Source organism: Ovis canadensis, chromosome 4 (genome assembly GCF_042477335.2).
Source record: "Ovis canadensis isolate MfBH-ARS-UI-01 breed Bighorn chromosome 4, ARS-UI_OviCan_v2, whole genome shotgun sequence".
NCBI lineage: Eukaryota > Metazoa > Chordata > Mammalia > Artiodactyla > Bovidae > Ovis > Ovis canadensis.
Window position 1 is genome coordinate 104163343 of NC_091248.1, and position 7413 is coordinate 104170755.

General features: G+C 38.7%; 1 non-coding gene across 1 annotated transcript; it reads left to right on the forward strand.

Annotated features, from left to right (window-relative positions):
- Positions 1-5770: 5770 nt before the first annotated feature.
- TRNAC-GCA (transfer RNA cysteine (anticodon GCA)) lies at positions 5771-5842 on the forward strand. Its single transcript has one exon. It is a non-coding gene; the product is annotated as a tRNA-Cys (tRNA).
- The last annotated feature ends 1571 nt before the right edge of the window (positions 5843-7413 follow it).

Genomic DNA, 7413 nt, shown 5'->3' on the forward strand with positions numbered 1-7413 from the left:
TTAAAAGATGCTTATTCCTTGGGAGAAAAGTTGTGACCAACCTAGACAACATATTAAAAAGCAGAGACATTACTGTGTCAACAAAGATCCATCTAATCAAGGTTATAGTTTTTCCAGTAGTCATGCATGGATGTGAGAGTTGGACTATAAAGAAAGCTGACCACTGAAGAATTGATGCTTTTAAACTGTGGTGTTGCAGAAGACTCTTGAGAGTCTCTTGGACTGCAAGGAGATCCGACCAGTCCATCCTAAAGGAAATCAGTCCTGAATGTTCATTGGAAGGTCTGATGTTGAAGCTGAAACTCTAATACTTTGGCCACCTGATGTGAAAAGCTGACTCATTTGAAAAGGCCCTGATGCTGGGAAAGATTGAAGGCGGGAGGAGAAGGGGACGACGAAGGATGAGATGGTTGGATGGCATCACTGACTCAGTGGACATGAGTTTGAGTAAACTCCAGGCATTGGTGATGGACAGGGAGGCCTGGTGTGCTGCAGTCCATGGGGTCACAAAGAGTCAGACATGACTGAACTAAACTGAACAGCCATCAGATTGTAGCCGATCCCTACAGTGAGCCCTGAGGAAAGGAAGCTCAGGATGTGAAAACAGGATAGTGGCCCCAAATAGATTAGGTGCACATGAAAGAAATTATTTCAGTAAGCCTGGCTTGCACCTTCCCATACATAGAAAAGCATTAAATTCTTTGAGATACCTGGTTTTCCTTAATTAACAATCAAGCACTAATCTGGGTACTGCTGTGAAGGGATTTTACAAATCAATTGATGTTAAGTATGGAGGTTATCTTTTAGCATTAATAGACACAACTTAGTGACTAAACCAGAGAAGGCAATGGCACCCCACTCCAGTACTCTTGCCTGGAAAATCCCATGAACAGAGAAGCCTGGTAGACTGCAGTCCATGGGGTTGCGAAGAGTCAGACATGACTGAATGACTTCACTTTCACTTTTCACTTTCATGCATTGGAGAAGGAAATGGCAACCCACTTCAGTGTTCTTGCCTGGAGAATCCCAGTGACGGGGGAGCCTGGTGGGCTGCCGTCTATGGGGTCGCACAGAGTCGGACACGACTGAAGTGACAGCAGCAGCAGCAGCCGCAGTGACTAAACAACACAAAATGGAGGTAATCTTGGGGCCTGACCCAATCAGGCAGGAAGCAAAGAAGAACTTACGGCAGAAAGCGAAGAACTAAAGGGCCTTTTGATAAAAATGAAAGAGGAGAGTGAAAAAGTTGGTTTAAAACTTAACATTCAGAAAACTAAGATCATGGCATCTGGTCCCATCACTTCATGCCAAATAGATGGGGAAACAATGGAAACAGTGACAGACTTTATCTTTGGGGGCTCCAAAATCACTGCAGATGGTGACTGCATCCATGAAATTAAAAGACACTTACTCCTTGGAAGAAAAGTTATGACCAACTTAGCATATTAAAAAGCAGAGACATTACTTTGCCAACAAAGTTCCATCTAGTCAAAATTATGGTTTTTCCAGTAGTCATGTACAGATGTAAGAGTTGGACTATAAAGAAAGCTGAGCGCCGAAGAATTGATGCTTTTGAACTGTGGTGTTGAGACTCTTGAGAGTCCCTTGGACTGCAAGGAGATCCAACCAGTCCATTCTAAAGGAAATCAGTCCTGAATATTCATTGGAAGGACTGTTGCTGAAGCTGAAACTCTAATACTTGGCCACCTGGTGTGAAGAACTGACTCATTGGAAAAGCCCCTGATGCTGGGAAAGATTGAAGGTGGGAGGAGAAGGTGATGACAGAGGATGAGATGGTTGGATGGCATCACTGACTCAATGGACGAGTTCGAGTAACCTCTGGGCATTGGTGATGGAGAGGGAGGCCTGGTGTGCTGCAGTCCATAGGGTCACAAAGAGTGAGACACGACTGAGGGACTGAACTGAACCGAACTGATTGATCACAGTAAGGAAGTAAGGCTCTTGGTCTATGTTCAGACTGATACAAGTATAATTGAGGCAGCACACACTGAAGAGAGAGAAAGAAAAATAAGAATGAAAGACCAGCTGAAAATTAGCAGACATGAAGGATTGATTAGTCAAAGAGGAACTTTCAATTTCTTAACACTGTAGATATATAGGTTTATGCCTTGAGTTTAGAGTCACTATTTTCTGAATGTCGTGCAGAGCATATATAGTTCTGAAAAATATCCTGCATGCAATAATACTAACATATAGAACTTTTTATAATCTTAGGATAAAAAAAAAATGTGTTAGACTTCAACATATGTGTTTTTAAAAGACTCTGATCCAGTTCTGAAAGTTGGAGAGCGTGGCATCAGGTAGTAAAGTGTGATCTGATTTTTTTTCTCTTTTTTACCCATCTTTTTTGAGTGGTCACAAATAGGCACACTTTTAAATCCTTCATAATGAATAGTTTAAATGATGGAAAATTGATTAGGAGGTTGTATTTTTTTTTAGTTCATCATGGTTATTCGGCACAATTGAGAACCATTTGCTTTAGGTTTAAAACATACTTTTAACACAAAAAGACATTTTTTACTTCTGTCAGATCTTTCTTCTATTAGTTTAAATAGAATCTGCATTTATTCATTACATTCATACATTTTTTGAGGAAATGGAAAATTCAACATCATAGAGTCCCTTTGATGAAAATTGAGGATATGCTATTCTTTTCTCACTTGTATACAATAACATTGAGAAGTTCTGCAGCTAAATGACAGTTTATCTTTTCTCCCTACAGTGCTAAGCTATAGCTACTGTATTAGAGGATGAAGTATCATTTGTGTTGGTTCTAGTTTTATCTAGTCCTCAGTATAAAAAAATTAGTCCAAAGCATCTTTCCTGTGATTAAAGTAGAATAGAAATGATTGCCGTATAATCATATTTGAAAACCTTCTAGTTTAATTAGGGTATATTCAACCCAGAGTACAGTGTCAAAATCTGGCATAGTCAAAGGAATAGAACAGACGGAGAAAAACAAATACTTTGCTTTTCCTACTTATTTTCATATTAAGATGGTGTAAATGAGTCCAAAGTCTAGATCCATGTTTGTTTACCAGTTTTGTAACTCCATCAAAAAGAAAGGAATTGGTAAAAAGAAAATTTATTCTTTCTGCTTTGTCATTTATACTGACCATGAAGAATTGTTTATGTACTCCAAGTAATCCACTAATCAATTTTATTCATATTAAATTTATAATACTAATAATATTAATCTGGATAAATCTCAATTTTCCCTCATAGTAAACATTCTTCTTTTCTTTCAATTTTTGCCCATTAGCCTTTATATCAAACCATTCATTCCTCCCTCAGAAAAATTCTATCCTCTTTGCCACAATTACACATTCAGGAGTGAGCATGTGGCCCAACGACAGATGAAAAGGTATTTGCTGGGGACTTCTGGGAGAAAATTTTTTCCTCTCTCTGTTGTCACAGCAACAGTATGGCAAACCAGCCTCCCATCTTTCTGATACAATGTGAGGAAACATGTAGATCAATTAATCCTGTATGCCATTCCATGGCCAAAAGGGAAACAAATTTAAGATGAAGCCAGTCTGTGGTAAAGGAGCAGAATGTCAGATTTTTAAAAAATTTGCATTTGGTAACTTTAAGCCCTTATATCAACTAACTCTGAAATTCACATGCCTCTGAATTTCAAGTTTTATGAACTTGTTTCAATTTTACATGACTGGCAGTCAAAAGACTTCTTTCAGGCTAGCACCAGGGAATTCATAGGTGTAAGACATCTAACATTGCTAATAATAATCTAATATTTTCATATGCATCCTAGATATCTCCACTATGTCTGGAAGATATCTCCAACTTTCAAACCAGAACAGGCTCAAAACAGAACTCCAGATGTTATGAACTCCAAATTGTTCCTTTTTAATATTCTCTAATTCAATGAATGGCGCCACTTTCATGCAATTAATTACTCAGGCTAAACCACCTTGAGGATGCTCTTACTTCTTCTCACTCTCCACAACCAATCTGAAAGTTCTCTCTGTTTTCAGATCATATCTACTATTCTGGATCCAGGCATTTGCCATAACCTCCATCAAGTCAATTAGGCTGTTTCAAAGTAACAGCCTTCTAAAATGGATGACTAATCATCATTCTTATCATTTTACATCTATTCCCCACATGGGACCCAAAGGGATTCTTTAAAAATATATTGAGAAAATGTCACTTCCGCTAACAATATCTTTCAGTGGTTTTTCACCACACTTAAAAAAAAAAAACAACAAACTAGCCTCTCACCACTTCCACTTTTACATTCAGATACTCCCCCCAGTCTCTCTGCTAAAAAGTACTGACATCTGCTGCTTTGGAAACAGACTAAACACACTGAAATTCTCTTCTCCAAATATTCAAGAAACTTGGCTCTCTTCCTTGAGGTCTCTACTGAAAAGTTACCTGCTGAAGGGTGGTTTCCTAACCATTTGTTCACTATTCTTTACTATCTTGTATTAGTTCTAAAGCAAATAGGTGACTATATATTATCAGTCCAAATGGCAATATTTGACCATCCGATCTATTGGTAACTGATCATCTGCTTTTAGATTTTTCAGTGATAAGAGCTATAATCCATTTTTGCTTACAACATTTTGACATGAGGTTGTTTTTTGTTTTATTTTGTTTTCAGTTGCAACAAAATAGTACGAGTGTTTAACTCTCCATGAACCAAAATCTGAGGTTGGCTACATTATGTAAACCTCACTATTAGAACTACTGCCATCTCCTTTTCGTTTTCAGTTCCATTACTCTTTCCTTTGTGAAACTTGAGACCGCTTAGGTCAGCAGTAAGGAGAAGGAGCAGATACTAGATCTTAGAAGGAGAAAGTCACATAGAGAAGACTGTGTTGAGCAGAGATGTGACTTTCAGTGTAGTGATGAAGCCAGCTTCAAAATAAACCACAGATCCCTAGGCTTAGGAAAACAGAAGGGATGTGGTACAAATGATTTGGTCTATACATGTAAGGCTCTTCTGGAAGAGAGCAGGTCAAAGAAGAGTGAGAAGGTCTAAAAAAGCAAAGAGAGGGCATATGGTATATGCTAGGTATCTCTATCTCACTTTTTGAAAACTGAATTACAGCTGTCTATTCCAGGACACAGAATTAGAAGGTAAAGCACTTACCCTTGGGGAATATTAAGCAAAAAAGAAAAAGTCCAGACAGTAAAAACCTCAAGGTAAAACAAACCTCATCACAAACCTCATCTAAACTATTTGTTTTTGAGGATGAATCAGCAATCCGTGAGAAAACAGTAATATGAACACTTTTCAGAACATTCTGGGACCTGTAATTGATAATCTAATCTGGTTTCTTAGAGGCCCTTTGGCAAATGCAATTATCTATTACCCTAGTTTAGCATTGTTGTTAATCTTGGAGAACTGTAAAAAGAAAAAGAAAAAACTCATATAAGCTATTAATATAAGATGAAATATGAAAATGATAAGACTTTCCAGAATAGTATTTAGGGCAATTTCCACAGGCCTGTATATACTTCACAATTTTCCAGCTTTCTCCAGGTTCAAATAATAAAATACACACTACAGCTAGAGTAATATTTGTAGATTGATGGCCTAAGCACATTCTAATTTTAATTGCATACTTTGATTACTTTCTGATAGCTCCAAGTTGAACTGTTAGACTTTTGAAGCTATCTTTGACATATCCCCAATTTTTTAATGAAAGCAAATATTAAAACAACACTCATTTAAGTGAGAGAGTAAATATCCACAGTTTTGCATGGATTCATTGAGTCTTCCCTGGTGGCTCAGATGGTAAAGCATCTGCCCGCAATGCAGGAGACCCAGGTTCGATCCCTGGGTTGGGAAGATCTCCTGGAGAAGGAAACAGCAACCCACTCCAGTACTCTCACCTGGAGAATCCCACAGGTGGAGGAGGCTGGTAGGCTACGGTCCATGGGGTCGCAAAGAGTCGGACATGAATGAGCGACTTCTCTTTCATCTATACCATGTCTGTGACCTGATATTTGTATTCTGTGGCGGTGACCACCACAGAGATGAAAAACAAAGTCGTTATTAAATATCAAAAATCCTCATGTAGTGTGCCTAGTCAGGTATGAGTCTTTGCACCTCCACGGACTATAGCCTGCCAGGCCCTTCCCTCTGTGGAATTCTCTAGGCAAAAATACTGGAGTGGGTTGCCATTTTCTCCTCCAGGGGAATCGTCCCGATCCTGGGATGGAACCAGTATTTCTTGTGTCTCCTGCATAGGCAGGTTGATTCTTTACCACTAGTGCCACCTGGGAAGTCCTAAAACCCCTAAAGTTAATTAAATTACAAGCTTTAAAGGGCCCCCTTCAATTAGGACTGCTAGATAATACAATATCTAATGATACTCTTCAGAACTTTGCACCACATATTATTGTGTTTTAATGTGTAAGCCATAATAAGGCCATTCTGGGCTTTGCAATCTGCCCCATCTCTTAAATGCACATGGAAAAAACATTCTGCAAGTGACAAATTCCCTCACCAAAAATAATGCTAACACAATCTCCTAAATTTCTAGAATAAATAAATCCACAAAGATACTATACAATTTCTTAGGAAAGTTCAATCCAGACCAGAGGAAAAAATCAGGCTTCTAATCAGTAATCATAGGAAGTGCAGAACAAGGACATTGGATGAAGGTGGCTGACTAAATATAAGAACCCTCTCCTGGCCAAATCCCTTTTAAATGGCCATATATATATATATATATATATATATATATATATATATATATATTTTACAAAATAATAAATATAAAGTGGTGATGGAAAACTAGAATATCTTTTATCAATTAGCCATGCAATTTGAGGAATTAGTTACATACATAAAACAGAGAAAAGAGGCTCGTGCAAACTATAGCCCAAAAGACATTGGGAGGAGGATAGAGGGACAGATGTGAAATCTTTACCAAAGGATGATTCAGTAACAGAGCAACACATTTAAATGGTTGGGGAGATCCCCAGAGAAGGGATTACTTGGGTGAGTGCATGTGGAATAGCTGGGCAGAATCTTCTCCTTTTCTGGGGATCAGCTGCTTTTGCCCTCAGAGCAAAGAGGTGACAGTCAGTGCCTGCGTCACTGAAACCGGACATAATCAGACAGAAATCTTAGGCAGTCAACCAGCATTTCAATCCCATGGTTTCCTGAGGCCAGCTCTGATGTTAGAGCATATATACACAGCCAGCCAAACAGAAATTAACAAACAAAATTGTAAGGAACTAGTGTGAGGAAAATATACTCTGTTAGGGCTTCCCAGGTAGCTCAGCATGTAAAGAATCTAGCTGCAATTCGGGAAACACAGGAAACGTGGGTTCTATCTGTAGCTCATGAAGATCCCCTGGAGGAGGGCTTGGCAACCCACTCCAGTACTCTTGCCTGGAGAATCCCACAGA